This window comes from Pristiophorus japonicus, chromosome 23 (genome assembly GCF_044704955.1).
Source record: "Pristiophorus japonicus isolate sPriJap1 chromosome 23, sPriJap1.hap1, whole genome shotgun sequence".
NCBI classification, from domain to species: domain Eukaryota; kingdom Metazoa; phylum Chordata; class Chondrichthyes; family Pristiophoridae; genus Pristiophorus; species Pristiophorus japonicus.
In genome coordinates this window covers 27,889,442-27,909,314 of record NC_091999.1, presented here as the reverse complement: position 1 = coordinate 27,909,314, position 19,873 = coordinate 27,889,442, and the positions used below count along the sequence as shown (strand labels likewise).

Genomic DNA, 19,873 nt, shown 5'->3' with positions numbered 1-19,873 from the left:
TGATTTGACAAAGAATTGGAACGATTGGCTACGAATTTCAAAAAAATATATATATATTTTTGTTGAGCACTATGAAAGAGCTCCTTAAAAGTCCTCCACTGTTTCTCAATTGTGCCACCGTTTAGTCTGTGTTCCCAGTCTACTTTAGCCAACTCTGCCCTCATCCCACTCTAGTCCCCTTTGTTTAAGCATAGTACGCTCGTTTGAGACACTATTTCCTCACCCTCAACCTGTATTACAAATTCAACCATACTGTGATCACTCATTCCTAGAGGATCTTTTACGAGGAGATCGTTTATTATTCCTGTCTCATTACACAGGACCAGATCTAAGATAGCTTGCCCCCTTGTAGGTTCTGTAGCATACTGTTCTAAGAAACAATCCCGTATGCATTCTATGAATGCCTCCTCAAGGCTACCCCGTGTGATTTGATTTGACCAATCAATATGTAGGTTAAAATCCCCCATGATTACTGCTGTCTTTTTTCACATGCCTCCATTATTCCCTTGATTATTGTCAACCCTACCGTGAAGTTATTATTTGGGGGCCTATAAACTACGCCCATCAATGACTTTTTCCCCTTACTATCTCTAATCTCCACTCACAATGATTCAACATTTTGTTCATTCGAGCCAATATCGTCTCTCACAACTGCCCTGATATCATCCCTTATTAACAGAACGAACACACCTCCTTTCCCTTCTTGTCTATCTTTCCGAATTGTCAAATACCCCCGTATGTTTAATTCCCAGTCTTGGCCACCCTGTAACCACGTTTCTGTAATGGCCACCAAATCATACCCATTTGTAATGATTTGTGCCGTCAACTCATTTACATTATTTCGAATGCTGCGTGCTTTTTGGTAGAGATTCTTAATACTAGTTTTTAAATCATGATTTTTAGTTTTTACCCCACCTGCAGCCCCTTTATATTCATACATATTGTCCCTTCTTATCACCTTGTGGTTTACACTTCCACCAGTGCTACTCTGCTTTGTTGCCTCCTGGCTTTTGCATTCTTTCTTGCGGTTCTGTTCATCTGAGCTCTCACCCACTTTAAATAGCTCAGAGACCTCTGCTGGGTTCCCATCCCCCTGCCAAGCTAGTTTAAAGCCCTCCCAACTGTACTGTCAAAACCACCCGCGAAAACATTGGTCCCGTCGCTGTTGAGGTGTATCCTGTCCCGAATTGTACAGGACCCACCTTCCCCAGAAGAAGTACCAATTGTTCAGGAAACTAAAGCACTCCCTCCTACAGCAACGGGAGAGTGGAGAGCACCAACACCAACTGTCGCAGGAGAGAGAGTGGAGAGCACCAGCTCCAACTGTCACAGGACGAGAGAGTGGAGAGCACCAGCTCCAACTGTCGCAAGATAGAGAGAGGAGAGCACCAGTTCAAACTATCACAGGACATTAATACAGAACATTAATCTCCAGCGCAGATATAGGGGTTATTAAGATCAGCAGAAACAAACAATAACTGCCAGAATGAATATGGTTCAATACCCAATGCAATCCCAGTAAATCCTGTTCTATTCACCAAGGCAGGATTGCAATGGTGGCGTATTTACCCAGAATGCACCACGTGCAAGAAAATGCCGAACCCAGACTTCAGGAGTTCAGTGCGCAGGCGCGTGTCCTGGCTGGGTTTGGAGCATGCGCGGCGAATGTAGTGGCGAAGGTGAAATGGGTAACATGCCCTCCGCAGAAGCGCTCAATTTGAGCGGGTGGAGGGGAGCAATGGACCAGCGGGTGACGCGGGAGGCTTCATAAACCAGCGGTGCCCGCCGCCAGCACGGAATAAAAACCGGAATGTGGGCGGTTGCAGCTTCGGGTCTTTCTTCCGGTCACAGGCCCAGGCTAACGGCGGCCATCTTCGTGCAGGAAGCCGGGTTCAGTGCTCCGCCATGTTGATTCGGTGAGTCGCACCGCGCATGCGCGGCCATCTAAGTTCAGGAATAAAGTGAGCGATGACAGTGTCTGTTTGCAACCGGGTCCCAGTGGGTCAAGGAGTGTCGATGATATTTTATTCTCACTCTCCACACCTCGAATTTCTCACCATCTCCCCTAAAGGCGATGCTTAGTACCGACCTTGTGGTTTAAGTCCTACACAATTGTAAGAGAGAAGGCCCAGAAATATTCACGCCTTGGGTTAGAATCCCCATGTTCAGTCCCAGGGTTAGAATCCCCATCTCATCATTATCATAGGCAGTCCCTCGGAACCGAGGAAAACTTGCTTCCACTCCTGAAGTGAGTTTATTGGCGGCTGTACAGTCGAATACGAGAGCCACAAATTCTGTCACAGGTGGGACAGATAGTCGTTGAGGGAAGTGGTGGGAGGGACTGGTTTGCCGCACGCTCTTTCCGCTGCCTGCGCTTGATTTCTGCATGCTCTCTGCATTGAGACTCGAGGTGCTCAGCGCCCTCCCGGAAGCACTTCCTCCACTTAGGGCGCTCTTTGCCCAGGCACTCCTCGGTGTCAGTGGGGATGTCGCACTTAATCAGGGAGGCTTTGAGGGTGTCCTTGTAACGTTTCCGCTGCCCACCTTGGGCTCATTTACCATGAAAGACCTCCGCATAGAGCACTTGCTTTGGGAGTATCATGTCTGGCATGCAAACTAATTTGCCTGCCCAGCGGAGCTGATCGAGTGTGGTCAGTGCTTCAATGTTGGGGATGTTAGCCTAGATGAACACGCTGATGTTGGTGTACCTGTCGTCCCAGGGGATTTGTAGGATCTTGCGGAGACATCGTTGGTGATATATCTCCAGCGACTTGAGGTGTCTACTGTACATGGTCCATGTCTTGAGCCATTCAGGATGGTGGATATTACTACAGCCCTGTAGACCATGAGCTTGGTGGTAGCTTTGAGGGCCTGGTCTTTGAGCATTCTTTTCCTCCGCTGGCTGAAGGCTGCACTGCCGCACTGGAGGTGGTGTTGAATCTCCTCATCAATGTCGGCTTTTGTTGATAAGATGCTCCCGAGGTATGGGAAATGCTCCATGTTGTCGAGGGCCATGCCGTGGTTCTTGATGACTGGGTGGCAGTGTTGTACGTCGAGTACAGGCTGGTGGATCATCTTTGTCTTATGGCTATTTAGCGTCAGGCCCATGCTTTTGTGTTCCTCAGTAAATTCATCGACTATATCCTGGAGTTCAGCGTCAGAATGTGCACAGACGCAGGCGTTGTCCACATACTGTAGCTCAACGACAGAGGTTGTGGTTATCTTGGCCTTTGTACCAGAGGCGGCGAAGATTAAACGGCTTCCTGCTGGTTCTGTAGTTTTGTTCCACTCCAGCAGAGAACTTGTTGACTGTGAGGTAGAGCGTGGCAGTGAGGAAGATTGAGAAGAGGATGGGAGCGATGATGCAGCCCTGTTTGACCCCGGTCCGGACATGGATTGTGTCTGTAATGGATCCGTTGGTAAGGATTATGGCCTGCATGTCGTCGTGGAGCAGGCGAAGGATGTTGACAAATTTTTGAGGGCATCCGAAATGGAGGAGAACGCTCCATAGAGTCTCATGTTTCACAGTGTCAAAGCCCTTTGTAAGGTTGAAAAAGCCCATGTATAACGGCTGGCGCTGGTCCCTGCATTTTTCCTGCAACTGTCGCGCTGCAGAGATCATGTCCTTTGTGCCCTGTGGGACACTGTGACTCCAGGAGGAGCTCCTCGGCCACAGGGAGAAGATGGTTGAAGAGGACTCTGGCAAAAACTTTCCCAGTGCCTGATTAGCAGGGAGATCCCTCTGTAGTTGCTGCAGTTGGAATTGCCCCCCTTTTTTAAAGATGGTCACGATCACTGCATCACTGTGATCTCCCGTCATGCTCTCCTCCCTCCAGATGAGAGCGATGAGGCCATGTATCCATGCCAACAGCGCATCTCCGCCATGCTTTAGCGCCTCAGTAGGGAATCCATCCGCTCCCGTCGCCTTGTTGTTCTTGTGCTGTCTTATGGCTTTTCCTACCTCATGCAACGTTGGTATTTTACTGAGGTGGTGGCGGGACGCATGCTGTGGAATGGAGTCAAGAACACTCGAGTCAAATTCAGAATCTCGATTGAGGAGATCTTTGAAGTGCTCCTTCCAGCGGGCCTTGACAACCTCGGTGTCCTTGATGAGTGTTTCCCCATTCTTGGCCAGCAGTGGGGTGGGACCTTGGGAGTTTGGACCGTAGGTAGCCTTGACTGATATGAAGAATCCACCACATCATGGCTGTTGGCCAGTTGTATCTCCTGTGTTTTCTCCATCCACCATCTGTACTTTAGGTCCCAGGTGTTTTGTTGGATCTCAGCTTTGAGCCGCTTTGCTGCTCCTGTGTTGGGTTGTTGCTTGAGGCTCAGAAATATTAATTGATTGATCTCCTGAGAATTCTCATCAAACCAGTCCTGGTGTGTTCTGGTTGAATAACCAAGTGTCTCTTCACAGGCACTGGTATTGGAGGCCTGGAGGGCAGACCAAGCGCTGTGGGCATTCAGCATCTCAGCGTCATCAAGGCACTTCAGGTTAGGTCTAAAGCGTTGGCTGTATAGGGCTCTCTTAGCTGGGTCTTTAAGTGCCCTGGCATTGACTTTCTTGTGGCACTGCTTCTGCTGTCCCCTCCGTTTTGGGGCTATGTTAATGTCGATAATGGATCAGGCGGTCGTCCGTTCAGCAGTCGTCAGCTCCTGTCATGACATGGGTGATGCGCAGACCCTCACGATCCCTGGCTCGGACGATAACATAGTCGAGCTGGTGCCAGTGTTTGGAGCGAAGGTGTTGCCACGATGCCTTGTATTTGTCCCTCTGGTGGAACAAGGTGTTGGTGATGAGAAGTTCATGTTCTTGACATTTTGTGAGGATTAGGGTACTACTGGAGTTGGCTTTCCCTACCCCCTCACTGCCAATCATGCCTCCCCAGAGGACTATGTCTTTGTCGACCCTGGCGTTGAAGTCACGTAACAGGATGAGTATGTCGCCTGCAGGGACGCAGGACAGGGATGTTTCGGAGTTGGAATAAAAACCCTCTTTGGTCTCCTCCATTGAATCGACTGTTGGGGCATACGCACCGATGACTGTTGCACATTGGTTCCAGAATAGGGTGAGTTGAAGCGTCAAGAGGCGTTCGTTAACCGCACAGGGGGTGTCTTTGCGGCTGTTGACCAGCTCATTTTGATGGCGAAGCCAACTTTATGAAGGTGGCGTTATTCCTCTGGTATTCTTTTCCAGAAAAAGGTGTAACCTCCATCTTGTTCATTGAGCTGGCCTTCCCCTGCCTGCTGGATCTCGCTTAGGGTGGCGATGTCGATGTCAAAGCTTCTAAGTTCCCGGGCAACTATGGTGGTGCGGCATTCTGGCCTGTTGCTGTTGGTGTTGTCCAATGGGAGTCCTGACGTTTCAGGTCCCGAACTTCATGTTAACGGAGTGGAAGATGCCTGTGTGTGAGTTCTTTTAACGTGGGGTGGCATAGCTGAGCAAGGTCTTGGTCCAGTGCAAGGGATCCAAGACGACCAGGCACTTCTGTATGAGCCTAATTGCCGAATGCGAAATGTTGGCTGCAAGCTCGGTGCTGAGTAGCACCCTTGTTGGTAAGTGGTCCGAGGCTTGGTTGGGGCAGGCATTAGGAAATCAGTTGTCTGCTGGAGTTCCAAGTGGGAGGTCAGAAAGGAGTAGGAGGGTGAAAGAATCATAACCAGGCCACCAGTGGGGAAGGGGAGGTCCAGCCGTCGACAAGGAGAGACATGTAGGCCCGCTGCTGGAGGGATGAAAACCTGCCGCTGGAGGGATGTAGGCCCGCCGGAGGAGGGGCCGGGTGATGTCGCGGTCGCCGGGTCGGAGGCACACCTGCTTGCTGGGCGTCGTCGTGAGTAACCTGGTTTCAAATGGCTGAAAATGATGCCAATAAAACACACCAAACTATTTTCTATTTAGATTGGGGTACAGTATTCAATTGCTTAATAAAACATTTTTAAAAGAAAATTATTCTTAAAGGTTCCTCCACGTTGTTTAAAAGTTTCTTCAGAAGTTTTAAAAGTTTCTCCCAGAGTTTTAAAAAAGGTTTCCCAAGTTATTTAAAATTTTCACCAGAGGTTTCAAAAGTTTCTCCAGTTGTTTAAAAGTTTCTCTTGAAGTTTTAAAAGTTTTCCCAAGTTGATTAAAAGTTTAAAATGAAAGTCAATAGTAAGCTACCTGCCATCGTACTGTTCCATGAGTGCTGCCATCCCTCTGCAGCTGCACAAAGCCCTGGCTAGACCACATCTGGAGCACTGCGGGGAATTAGAGGCTCAGTCATCTCTGAAGGGGGCCCGAATGCCTGGACGCCATGTACAGTCCCAGGGACAGAATCCCCATGTACAGTCCCAGGGTTACAATCCCCAAATACAGTCCCAGGGTTAGATTCCCCATGTACTCTCCCAGGTTTAGAATGCCCACATACTCGCCCAGGGATAAAATCCCCATGTACAGCCCCAGGGTTAGAATCACCATTTACAGTGCCTGGGTTAGAACCCCCATATCTGGTACCAGGGTGAGAATCCCCATTTACTCTCCCAGTGTTAGAATGCCCAATTACTCTCCCAGGGTTAGAAACCCCATGTACAGTCCCAGGATTGGAATCCCAATGTACAGTCTCAGGTTTGGAAACCTGTGACTGCACACAGATGAAGAAAAAAATTGAGGCCTTGAATCTGAGTTGGGGAAAAATCATAGAAACATGATTCAATTTCTATCCTAAACTATTTGAAATCAAATCAAATGAATTGTTGCAATTAACACATTACTTTAATGCCAAATGGGAAACAAGTGATGTATGGGTTGTGCAGGAGTGTTTGCGCCCGGTTACACAGCATGTTCTGGCTCTCCACTCTAAATGCACTTCTTCAGGTTCACAGTCTCATTGACACATCCAACTGACTAGATGGACCTCGCCCTTTAAACCCCATCAGAGAAATATCAGCATTTGATGTTTAATTTGCTAAACCTTTATAAAACACTGGTTAGGCCTCAGCTGGAGAATTGTGTTCAAGTTTGGGCTCCAAACTTTCGTAATGATGGCAAGCTTTTAGAGAAGGTGCAGAAGGAATGGTGCCAGGGAGATGGGACTTCCGTGATGTGGAGAGCCTAGTGAAGTTTTCTCCAGAGAGGAGGAAATGGTAAAAGGCGATTTGATGGAGATGTACAAAATTATGAACGATTTAGATAGAGTAAATATGGAAAAAGTATTTCCAGTGGCATTAGGGTAGGTAACCAGAGGAGTCAGACGTCCGATGATTGGCAAAATAACGAGAGGTGAGATGTGGGATAATTTGTTACTCAGCGAATTGTTATGATCCAGATTACACTGTCTGAAAGGGTGGTGGAAGCAGATTGAATTGTAACTTTTAAAAGGGAATGGGATAAATACTTGCTGGGAAAAATATACCAAGCAATGGGTAAAGGGCAGTGGAGTGAGACTCATTGAACAGCTTCACCAAAGAGCCGGCACAGACAGGATGGGCTGCATGGCCTCCTGTGCCGTCCTCACCGTGACAATGGCGGATGATCTTACCCAGAGTGCTCCGCCCGTCGGTTTACGCCCTATATCCATCAGCAGCGGGGCAATGTGGGTAGGCCTGGTCCCTGCAGAGCACGCCCCTGTGCGGAGAGGCTCCCGGGGACTGATTGGAGCGAGCACGGCATCAGCATCACCAAGTGTGGCTCTCAGGCGCCAGGAAACAGGGAGTGTGAGTCTCAGTCCCGGGCAGCACCGAGTGTGGCTCCCAGGCCCCATGCACCAGGCCCCATGCATCACTGAGTGCGGCTCTCAGGCCCCGGTCAACACCGAAAGTGGCTCTCAGGCCCCAGGCAACACCGAGTGCGGCTCTCAGGTCCCGGGCAACACCGAATGCGGCTCTCAACCTGTGTGTCAAAACCTCCAGGCCCGGCACCAGCAAACCCCGGGGGCAGTGCCTCCCCCACACCACGAAAACAACTACTTGCATTTATACAGCATGTCCTGCAATTCACAGCCGCTCCATCTCAGGGTGGGCGCTGAATGCGGAAGTCACTCCCTGGCCTCCTGTACTGTATAGAATTAGGAAGTCCCTTGATTCGATGATGACCCGCTTCCAAAACAAAACGGATGAGTTCACAGATATTTCACTGAGACCTGATATTCCAGGTCCCGAACTTCATATTAAAGTGTGGAAGATGCTTGTGTGTGGATTCTTTTAACGTGGGTAACCGTTGCACACAATCTACCACACGGGCTGAACAGAGTGAGGTCTTGGTCCAGTGGCAAAGGTTAACCAAGACGACTGGAGACCAAGCTCTGCTGCACAGACCTGGTGCACAGACTTGTACTGCCCATAGATCGCAGTGTGGTCTGGCCCATGCTGTCCCTGGGTCCTTGCCTATTCCGGGCCCCGAACTCGCGCCTCTTGTGGCTCCAATCTCTCCACCCCAAACTCTCATCTCTCGTGGGGCCCAATCTCTTTGCCCCGAATTCTCGCCTTTCGTGGGCCCCAATCTCTCCGTCCAAAGTCTGGCCTCTCGTGGGGCCCAATGTCGCCACCCAGAACTCTCGCCGCTTGTGGGCCCCAATCTCTCCGCCCTGAACTCTAGCCTCTCCTTGGCCCCAATCTCTCCTCCCCGAACTGTCGCCTCGCCTTGGCTCTAATCTCTCCTCTCCAAACTCTCGCCTCTCCTTGGCCCCAATCTCTCCATTCCGAACTCTTGCCTCTCCAGTGCCCCAATCTCTCAGCCCCGAATTCTCGCCTCTTGTGGGCCGCAATCTCTCAGGCCCGATCTCCCGGCGCTACTCCACAACGACCTCACCACTCCTCTGCTGCTTGCCGCATCGCTTGCTGTACCTGGGCCGTTCCGATGGTCCTGCCCATGCTCCAATCGCTGACCTGGATTCCGGTACAAAGCAAAATCATTAAGGAAGAAATAGCGGGACATCTAGATAGGAATAGTGCAATCAAGCAGACGCAGCATGTATTCATGAAGGGGAAATCATGTTTAACTAATTTACTGGAATTCTTTGAGGATATCACGAGCATCGTGGATAGAGGTGTACCGATGGATGTTGTGTATTTAGATTTCCAAAAGGCATTCGATAAGGTGCCACACAAAAGGTTACTGCAGAAGATAGAGGTACGCAGAGTCAGATGAAATGTATTAGCATGGATAGAGAATTGGCTGGCGAACAGAAAGCAGAGAGTCGGGATAAATGGGTCCTTTTCGGGTTGGAAATCGGTGGTTACTGGTGTGCCACAGGGATCGGTGCTGGGACCACAACTGTTTACAATATGCATAGATGACCTGGAAGACTGGACAGAGTGTAGTGCAACATAATTTGCAGATGACACTAAGATTAGTGGGAAAACGGGTTGTGTGGAGGACTCAGAGAGGCTGCAGAGATTTGGATAGGTTAAGCGAATGGGCTAAGGATTGGCAGATGGAATACAATCTCGGAAAGTGTGAGGTCATCCACCTTAGGAAAAAAAAACAGTAAAAGGGAATATTATTTGAATGGGGAGAAATTACAACATGCTGAGGTGCAGAGGGTCCTGGGGGTCCTTGTGCATGAATCCCAAAAAAATAGTTTGCAGGTGCAGCAGGTAATCAGGAAGGCGAATGGAATGTTGGCCTTCATTGCGAGAGGGATGGAGTACAAAAGCAGGGAGGTCCTGCTGCAACTGTATAGGGTATTGGTAAGGCCGCACCTGGAGTACTGCGTGCAGTTTTGGTCACCTTACTTAAGGAAGGATATACTGGCTTGGAGGAGGTACAGAGACGATTCACTAAGCTGATTCCGGAGATGAGGGGGGTTACCATATGATGATAGATTGAGTAGACTGGGTCTTTACTCGTTGGAGTTCAGAATGAAGAGGGGTGATCTTATAGAAACATTTAAAATCATGAAAGGGATAGACAAGATAAAGGCAGAGAGGTTGTTTCCACTGGTAGGGGAGACTCGAACTAGGGGGCAAAGCTTCAAAATACGGAGGAGCCAATTTAAAACCGAGTTGAGAAGGAATTTCTTCTGCCAGAGGGTTGTGAATCTGTGGAATTCTCTGCCCAAGGAAGCAGTTGAGGCTAGCTCATTGAATGTGTTCAAGTCACAGATAGATATATTTTGAACCAATAAGGGAATTAAGGGTCACGGGGAGAGGGCGGGTAAGTGGAGCTGAGTCCACGGCCAGATCAGCCATGATCTTATTGAATGGCGGAGCAGGCTCGAGGGGCTAGATAGCGTACTCCTGTTCCTAATTCTTATGTTCTTATGTTCTTATGTAAAAACTAGAATCTCAAGTCTAAAAATCTCGGGCAATTTAGAATAAATCGCCTCTCAACTATGCTGCAAATGCTAGAAAGACGCTATGGATACCTGCCCTCCTGTGTGGGTCTGTTTGTTGCATCTGTTTGAGCTGGAGTGGAGATGGAGGTAATGCTGCTGGGTTTCACCCCCAGTATTTCTGGGCCCAGTGGGACCAACAATTCCCCATGTGGGGCTGTCAATGGAGGTGGGTTCCCTTTCCTGAAGGATATTGATAAACCATTTGGGTTTTACCACAAACTGGAAGTTTTCATGGTTACTATTTCTAGTGCTGGCCCCAAAAATTACCAAGTTCATTAAGCTCAATTTCTCAAAGTGCCTTTGTTTTTTTGTGGGTTCTCTCTCATCCACCCTTTTTCTTGACTGAAATTCACTTTACAGGGTATTAAAAGGGGAGGATTTATAGACCGGAGGCTCAAAACAAACATCACATTAACATCCAACGAAATCACTCGATTCATCGGGAATGGATTATCATCCAGCAACTATGGATGCAAAGGTGGAGAAAGTGTACACATGCTCTGTGTGTGGACAAGGCTTCAGCCGATCATCCAACCTGGAGAGACACAAACGCAGTCACACTGGGGAGAAACTGTGTAAATGTGGGGACTGTGGGAAACGTTTCAACTACCCGTCCCAGCTGGAAACACACCAGCGAGTTCACACTGGGGAGAGGCCGTTCACCTGCTCCGAGGGTCAGGAGGGATTCACTCAGTCATCTAACCTGCTGATACATCAGCGAATTCACACTGGGGAAAGGCCGTTCACCTGTTCCGTGTGTGGGAAGGGATTCACTCAGTCATCCACCCTGCTGACACACCAGCGAATTCACACTGGGGAGAGGCCGTTCAGCTGCTCTGAGTTTGGGAAAGGATTCAATGAGTCATCCAATCTGTTGGCACACCAGCGAATTCACACCGGGAAGAGGCCGTTCACCTGCTCTGAGTGCGGGTAGGGATTCATTCAGTCATTGCACCTGTTGAGGCACGAGCGAGCTCACACTGGGGAGAGGCCATTCGCCTGCTCTGAGTGTGGGAAGGGATTCACTCGGTCATCCCATCTGTTGAGGCACCAGCGAATTCACACTGGGGAGAGGCCGTTCACCTGCTCTGTGTGTGGGAAAGGATTCACTCAGTCATCCCACCTGTTGAGGCACCAGCGAGTTCACAAATGATTGTAGGGGTTGGGTTATGTTGTTATTGTTGCTGTTAATCACAACCCGACTGAACCATGTTCATTCTGACTGTTGGGGTTTGTTTCCGCTGATGGAAACTCCTGTAACTGGACTGGAGATTAATATTTGGGATGTAGACAAATAAATTCGTGTTACTTTCAACACATTGCTGTAGATTTTTCTCTTTCCCATCCGAGTGTTTAGCATCACCTGGCTGGAGCTCATTGAGGACAAGCTGCGGGGAGGATCATATGGGGGAAGAACTTCAGCATGGACACTGTCCTTCAGGGTCATACTGAGAGGGGCAAATGGCACTTTGGTCTTTCTCATCTCTCTTCACTGACAGCAACCCGTGCGGGTTAATCTTGACAGTGTAAGATGTGGATGATATCCACCCAAAGGTGCTAAGAAAGATGGGATGGGTGCTCTGCCAGCCCCTTGCCCATATCTCCAACAGCTCAGTAGAGTCATGGGTTGTTCCCTGAGATTGGAAGGTAGCACATATAGTTCCCATTTTTCAATTGTGCAAAAAGTCAGAGCTCAGGAACTGAAGGCCCATCAAGTGACCTCGATCACTGGGAAGGAGCTTGAAGGGATCCTGAGAGATGCTGTTTTCCATCATGGGGAAAGTGAAGGGGCCATTAGAGATACTGAACATGGATTCCGGAAAACAAGGTCATGTCTTACAAACTAGCTTGAGATTGTAAAGAAGTTGTCAGGTTGTGGATGTGGGAATCCGGTTGACATTGTCTTCCTCTGCGTGTCAAACTCATTTTCTAGGGTGGGCCTGATCCAATATCCTGGCACTTGGCATGGGACACATTCAGAAAAAGCCATTAAAATAGGAATAAATTAAGATAAACTATATCGGAATTTGCATTTAGATTTTATTTACTGCCGCTGCTCCCAATCCCTGGCAGCTCTTAGCTTGAGCATTCATGAACTAACCCTGCTCAAACCATAAGCACAATGATATCGGTGCATGGTTCTGCCTCTGACCACAAGGCTGTGTCACTGCCACACACAGATACCGTTTCCTTGTTTCACATCTCAATACAAAGATCATCTCTTCACACATCCCCTTTATGCACAATTGCAACAGACATGAGCAAGGACGTGAAGCTTATTAAAAGACACATTTCATTACAGCAAAGGTTCCACTGGGAGAAATGTTCAGTTATTTTCCATTACAGGCAAAATGCCGGACAAACCAGCAGCACACTGGCACCTGAACAGTGTCTCATAGGCCTACAGGCTTTTCTTAAATAGATTTGCTGCGTGGAAATAAACTTAAACCAGCTTTGCGGGCATGATGCTCTATTCATACATTGAAGGTGAGAGAGATGCTGTGGGGCACACACTAAGTCAAGTAGCTGAAAGTGATTGACAGACTGGGTTTTGTGTTTAGTGATCCCGGGCGTGTTATCAATACCGGCAAAGATGAAGCCCATGGAATAAAAGGGACAGTGGATATTGTCTCACTGTGAGCGTGTCAGAATGAGAAGCTTTAACAACAGCCGATGTTTCACAAAGGGAGACCTCACCCCACGAAAGGACATTGGGCGTTTAATGGGCTGTTTGTGTCATTGGGCTACAGGAGGCTATTTGTGACAGAAGGAAAGCTGGTCACAGCAAACGAACAGTTTACCGGCCTGTCCAGGGCGCACTCTGACCCCCACCTTCTCTCTCTCACTATTGATGGACACTGCTGCAGTAATTGCTCCTCTAACCTTTCCTCTCTTGTCCCTCCCACACCCCTAACCCGAAACAATCTCCCTCCCCCTAAATCCTCACTGTGCTGGAATCCACACCAGTCTCCCCATCTGCTCCTTGTTCTCTCCCTGGCTCCTGAAACTACAGAACTCACTGATCTCCAGGCTCTAAAACTGAAGCTTGGTGGCCCTCAGTCCCTACTCCTTGATTTCCCTCCGCTTCTCTCCTCCTCTTTCCCCCTTGGTTGTGTTCCACACTCTGTGCCTTGGGCCTTCTCCGGGGATTCTCAGTATGAACAGGGGGATGTGTGTTGAGACATGATGTCCCTTCTCTCCTCCTCTTTCCCCCTTGGTTGTGTTCCACACTCTGGGCCTTGGACCTTCCCCGGGGATTCTCAGTATGAACAGGGGGATGTGTGTTGAGACAGGATGTCCCAGCTCTACTCCTTTAAAGGGACATGGAGAGGATCAGCTGGGTTGATGGCCCTGCTTTATGACATCACTGCAGTGCCTAACAACCAACCTCCCTGAGCCCTGATCATTTTGGGCTTGATTGAGCTCAGTGCTGTTACAGGAAGGGAAACAGGAGCAGGATTTGACCCGTGTGAAGCCCAGGATTAATGGGGAGAGGTACAGGATCAATTTATACCTTATTGAGTGCGAAATGTCAAATGTCCCAGACACTCCTTGTCCCTCAGTATCTGTGTCGGGGAGCGACCGATGGGTTCACTCTGTATCTAACCCGCGCTGTGCCCGACTGGAGAGTGTTCGATGCTGGCACGAGGTGCACTGCTTAATGAGCACAACAGTTAATCCAAAGATGATCAGATAAACCCATGAGCTTCACCCCTGGACACAGGTCCTGAAGGACAGGGAGTGTCTCTAATAATTTGGCTGGTATCCTTGATCAAATTTAAACACCTCACATCTCTTTTTAAAAATTCGTTCATGGGATGTTGGCATCGTCTCTCATCTCTCATTCTTCTGTACGAGAGCGAATATAGGCCTCGTCTACTCAATCTCTCATAGGACAATACCCCCATCCCAGAAATCAGTCTGGCGAACCTTCATTGCACTCCCTCTATAGCAAGTTTATCTTTCCTTACGTAAGGAGAACAAAACTGTACACAATACTCCAGGTGTGGTCTCACCGGAGCCCTTTATAATTGCAGTAAGATGTCTTTACTCTTATACTCAAATCTTTTTGTAATACAGGCCAATATACCATTTGCTTTCTTAATTGCTTGCGTATAAACTTTTAACGATTTGTGGACAAGAACACCAGGACCCTCTGAACACCAACATTTCCCAGTCACTCACCATTTAAAAAAATACTCTGCCTTTCTATTTTTACTGTCAGTATCTAACTTAACATTTCTTCACATTATATTCCATTTACCATGTTCTTGCCCACTCACTGAGCCTGTATATATCCCCTTGAAACCTCTTTTCATCCTCCTCACAACTTACATTCCCAACTAGCTTTGTAGCCTCAGCAAACTTCGATATATTACATTTGGTCCCCTCATCCAAATTATTGATATAGTTTGTGAATAGCTGGGGCCCAAGCACCAATCCTTGCAGCACCCCACCACTTACAGTCTGCCAACCCGAAAATCGCCCGTTTATTCCTACTCTGTTTTCTGACAGTTAACCAATCCTTGTTCATATATTACCTCTAATCTCACGAGCGATAATTTTGTTTAATAATCTCTAGTGTGGCACCTCATTGAATGCCTTTTGTAAATCTAAATAAACCACATCAAGTGGTTCGCCCTTTTCTATCCTGCGAGTGACAACCTCAAGAAATACTAACAGATTTGTCAAGTACAATTTCCCTCTCCTAAATCCGTGTTCATTCTGCCCAATCGTGTTATTACTTACTACATGCTTAATAATATATTTTAGCATTTTCACTACTACTGATATCAGAACTACCAGTATTGCACGGGTTAGATACAGGGTAAATCTCACTCCATCCTGTCCCAAACACTATCAGGGTTGATACAGAGTAAATCTCAGACTACAGTATCACAAATACTCCCAGGGCAGGTACAACATGGTTTAGATACAGAGTAAATCTCCCTCTACACTTTGCCATTATCCAGTCGCAGGGCAGGTGCAGTACAGGTTAGACATGGAGTATCTTTTGCTCAACCCTGCCACAAAACATTCTCAGGGCAGGTACAGCACGGGTTAGATACATAGTAAAGTTCCCTCTGCACTGTCCCATCAAACACTCCATGGGCAGCTGCAGCACATGGTTAGATGCAGAGTAAAGCTCCCTCTACACTGTCCCATCAAACACTCCCAGTGCAGATACAGCACGTGGTTAGATACAGAGTAAAGCTCCCTCTACACTGCCCCATCAAACACTCCCAGGATAGGTACAGCACAGGTTACACGGAGTACATCTCCTTCTACCCTGACCCAGCAATTCCGTTGCAAATACAGCATTTGTTTCATATAAAGTAAATCTCCCTCTACACTGTTCGATCAAACACTCCCAGAGCAGGTACTGCATTGGTTATACACTAAGTAAAGCTCCCTCTACACTATCGAAATAAAAACTCCAAGGACAGCTACAGCACAATGTAGATACAGTGTAATTCTCTCTCTAATCTTTCTAGAATTGTGCACAGTTTTGGTCGCCTTATCTAAGGAAGGATATATTTGCCTTGCTTAGAAACAGAGTAAAGCTCCCTCAACACTCTCCCACCAGTCATTGCAAGGGCAGGTACAAAGCAGGTTAGAGACAGATTATATCTTCCTCAACCCTGCCCCAAGCATTCCAGAGCAGGTACTGCATTGGTTACATACAGATTAAAGCTCCTTCAACACTGTCCCTTCAAACACTCCCAGGGCAGGTTCAGCACGGGTTAGATACAGAGTAAAGCTCCCTCTATACTGTCGCATCAAATACTCCCACAGCAAGTACAGCACGGGTAGATATGGAGTAAACCCCGCCCTAGACTGTCCCGTCTAATGTTATTGAATGGGGAGCAGGCTCCGGGGGCCGGGTGGCCCCCTCCTGCTCTTATTTCTTATGGTCTTATGTACCCAGCATGCCCCGCGGGGGAGAATGTGACGCACGCAGAGTCCAGGATCTCAGTGCGCCGGTGCTGGTCCTGGCTGTGTTTGGAGTATGCGCGGTGCATGTAATAGTGGAGGAGACACATTTCGGGCAGGCTCCACAGAAGTATCCTTTTCAGTGGGACAAAGGGGAATAATGGACGACCGGGGAGTAAGGGAGGCTTCATCAACAACCGGTACCCGCCGCAAGCCCGGAATCGTATCCAGAATATGGGCGATTGCAGCATCGGGGCTTTTTCCCAATCACGGGCCCAGACTAACAGCGGGCATCTTGGTGCAGGAAAGCAGGTTCAGCGCTCCGCCATCTTGATTCAGGTAGTAGCACAGTGCAATGTGCGGCCATCTTGGTGCAGGTACAAAGTGAATGATATCAGTGTCTGGAACTGAACCCAGCCAGAGTAAGCAACTTCCGGGGAGGGGAACCAGTGATTGGAGAACTGAACCCAGCCACAGTCAACACATTCAGAGGAGGGGAAACAGTGAGTGTAGAACTGAATTCAGCCAGTGTCAGCACATGCTGGCAAGGGGAAGGAGGGGATCCAGTGAGTATAAACCTGAACTCAACCAAAATTGGTCGTGAAAACTGGGAGCGGAGGAGAAACTGTCTCGAAATTTGTGTTGATTTGGATTTCAGCACAGCAGGTGGGCCAACGTGTGGGACAGGGATTTATGGCTTTGAAAGCTCAAGGGAGATAAGCATGTTCCATGGAAACTCGATGAGTCTATCCTGAATTTCTGTCCTGTACTGACAGCGATGAGTTTTGTTATCCACTTTTACAGCGTATTAGAAGGGGAGATTTTCAGACAGGAAACACAAACCAAACATCATGTCAAGATCTGACAGGGTCAGTCGATGCATCAGGACCTGAATATCATCGGCCTTTCAAAGTGGAAGGAGAAATGTTTGTCTGTCTTGCCTGTGGGAAAAGATTTCAAACATCAGTGTGACTGGAAAAGCACCGAGACACACACTCCCGAGTGAGTGTTCCAGTGCACGAACTGTGGAAAGAGCTTTAACCAGTTACGCAGCCTGAAGAAAACATCGCAGCATACAAAGCACCGAGAAACTGTAAACATTTTGTGCACATGGGTTAGGCTTCAACTGATCGACCAACCGTGGAGATTCACAAGGACACCCGCACCACGGATAAATCGTGGAAATGTGATGACTGTGGGAAGGGACTCAGATCGTCGTCAGAACTGGGAATTCATCGACGTAGTCACATTGGGGAGAGGCCATTCACTTGCTCTCTGTGTGGAAAGGGATTCACTGCATCATCCCACCAGTTGAAATCCAGCGAGTTCCCACATGGGAGAACACGTTCATATGCTCTGAGTGTGGGAAGCGATTCACTCGGTCATCCCACCTGCTGACACATCAGTGAGTTCACACTGGGGAGAGGCCGTTCACCTGCTCTGAGTGTGGGAAGGGATTCACTCAGTCATCCGACTTGCTGACACACCAGCGAGGTCACACTGGGGAGAAGCTGTTCACCTGCTCAGAGTGTGGGAAGGGATTCACTCAGTCATCCACCCTGCTGACATACCAGCGAGTTCACAAGTGACTCAAGGGGTTAGAATCTGCTGTTATTGCTGCTGTTAATCACATCCCGACTGAACCATGTTCATTCTCACAGTTGGGGTTTGTTTCTGCTGATAATAACCCTGAAACTGGGCTGGACCTTAATATTCTGGATATATTGCTGATTGTGTTCTCGGGGCTGCAGTGTCCATTTAAAAACTCTGTGTGTTATCTTTCCCCTTAATTCAGCAACTCTCAACAATAAAATTATGAACTTTTACTTTAATCCTACCTTGATCTTTGATACACAATCTACAATAATGTAAACGTTTGTACTGAATATAATCTCCAATTAGAACGAGCTTGCTGACAATGCTTACTGACTTGCACATTACACACAGCGGCCCCTCCATTATCCACCAGAAAGAAGGGGAATGGGAATTAGTGGGGAATCAGTGTCCCCAAATGGTATCCCCCATCTGGTGCAGCAAAACCCCTGGCACGGCAATGGAGTCAAGTCCAAACCAAAACTGTGTGCAATACTCCAGGTGTGGTCTTACAAACGCCCTGTACAGTTGTAGCAGGACTTCCCTACTTTTATACTCCATCCCCATTGCAATAAAGGCCAGCATTCCATTTGCTTTCCGGATTATTGCTCTACCTGCATGCTAAATTTTTGCATTTCATATACAAGAACCCCCAGATCCCTCCGTACGACAGCATTTTGTAATCGTCCCCATTTAAATAATAATTTGCTTTTTTATTTGTACTACAAAAGGGGATAAGCTGACATTTTAACATATTACAGTCCATCTGCCAGATTTTGCGCACTCACTGAGCCTGGCTATATCCTTTCGTAGAGTATTTGCGTCCTCCTCACAGCTTACTTTCCCAAACATCTTTGTATCATCAGCAAATTTGATTATGTTAAACTCGGTCCCTTCATCCAAGTCATTAATATAAATTGTAAATAGTTGAGGCCCCAGCACTGATCCCTGTGGCACTCCACTAGCTACAGTTTGCCAACCTGAAAATGATCCATTTATCCAGACTCTCTGTTTTCTGTTAGTTTGCCAATCCTCCATCCACGGTGATACATTACCCCCAACCCCATGAGCTCTTAGCTTGTGCAATAGCTTTTTGTGTAGCACCATATGGAATGCTTTCTGGAAATCCAAATATACAACATCAACTGGTCTCCTTTATATACTCCGCTCGTTACATCTTCAAACAACTCCAGGAAATTTGTCAACATGATTTCTCTTTCATAAAACCATGCTGACTCTGCTTGACTGCAATATGATTTTCTAAATGTCCTGCTACTTTTCCTTAATGATAGACTCCAGTATTGTCCCACTGACAGATGGTAGGCTAACTGGTCTATAGGTTCCTTCTCTCTGTCTCACTCCTTTCTTAATTAGGGATGTTACATTTGCGGTATTCCTGTCCACTGCGACCTCGCCAGAATTTAGGGAATTTTGTTAAATTAAAACCGATGCACCCACTATCTCTGCAGCCACTTTTTTCAGACCCTAGAATGCATGTCATCAAGTCCAGGGGACTTGTCCGTCTTTAGTCCCATTCGTTTGATCAGTACTTGATCTCTACTGATAGTGATTGCTCCCCCGTTCCCCCGCCCCCCGCAATCGCTCCTTGGTTATCAACTATTGGGAAGTTTTTTGTTGCCATCTACCATGAAGACCAGTTCAAAATTAATTTTTAATGTCTCTGCCATTTCCGTGTTTCCCATTATTAATTCTCCAGTTTCATCTTCTATGGGACCAACGTTGACTTCAGCTGCTTGTTTCCGTTTTATATCCCTGTAGAAGCTCTTATTTTCTGTTTCCATATTCCTTGCTAATTTGCTCTCATCTGCTATCTTCACTGTCTTTATCATTGTTTTCGTCGTCCTTTGCTGGTTTCTAAAAATTTCCCAATCCTCAGGCCTTCCACTGTCGCCCGCAACATTGTATGCCTTTTTTCAATTTGATACCATCCTTTACTTCCTTAGTTAGGCAGGGATGGTTCATCCTTCTCTTACCATTTTTATTTCTCACTTGAATAAATCTTTGCTGAGAGT

At 47.7% G+C, this 19,873-nt stretch overlaps 1 pseudogene; it reads left to right on the top strand.

Moving 5' to 3' along the window:
* The window catches only part of LOC139235456 (zinc finger protein 850-like), a 131,441-nt pseudogene that overhangs the window by 70,675 nt on the left and 40,893 nt on the right, over positions 1-19,873 (top strand).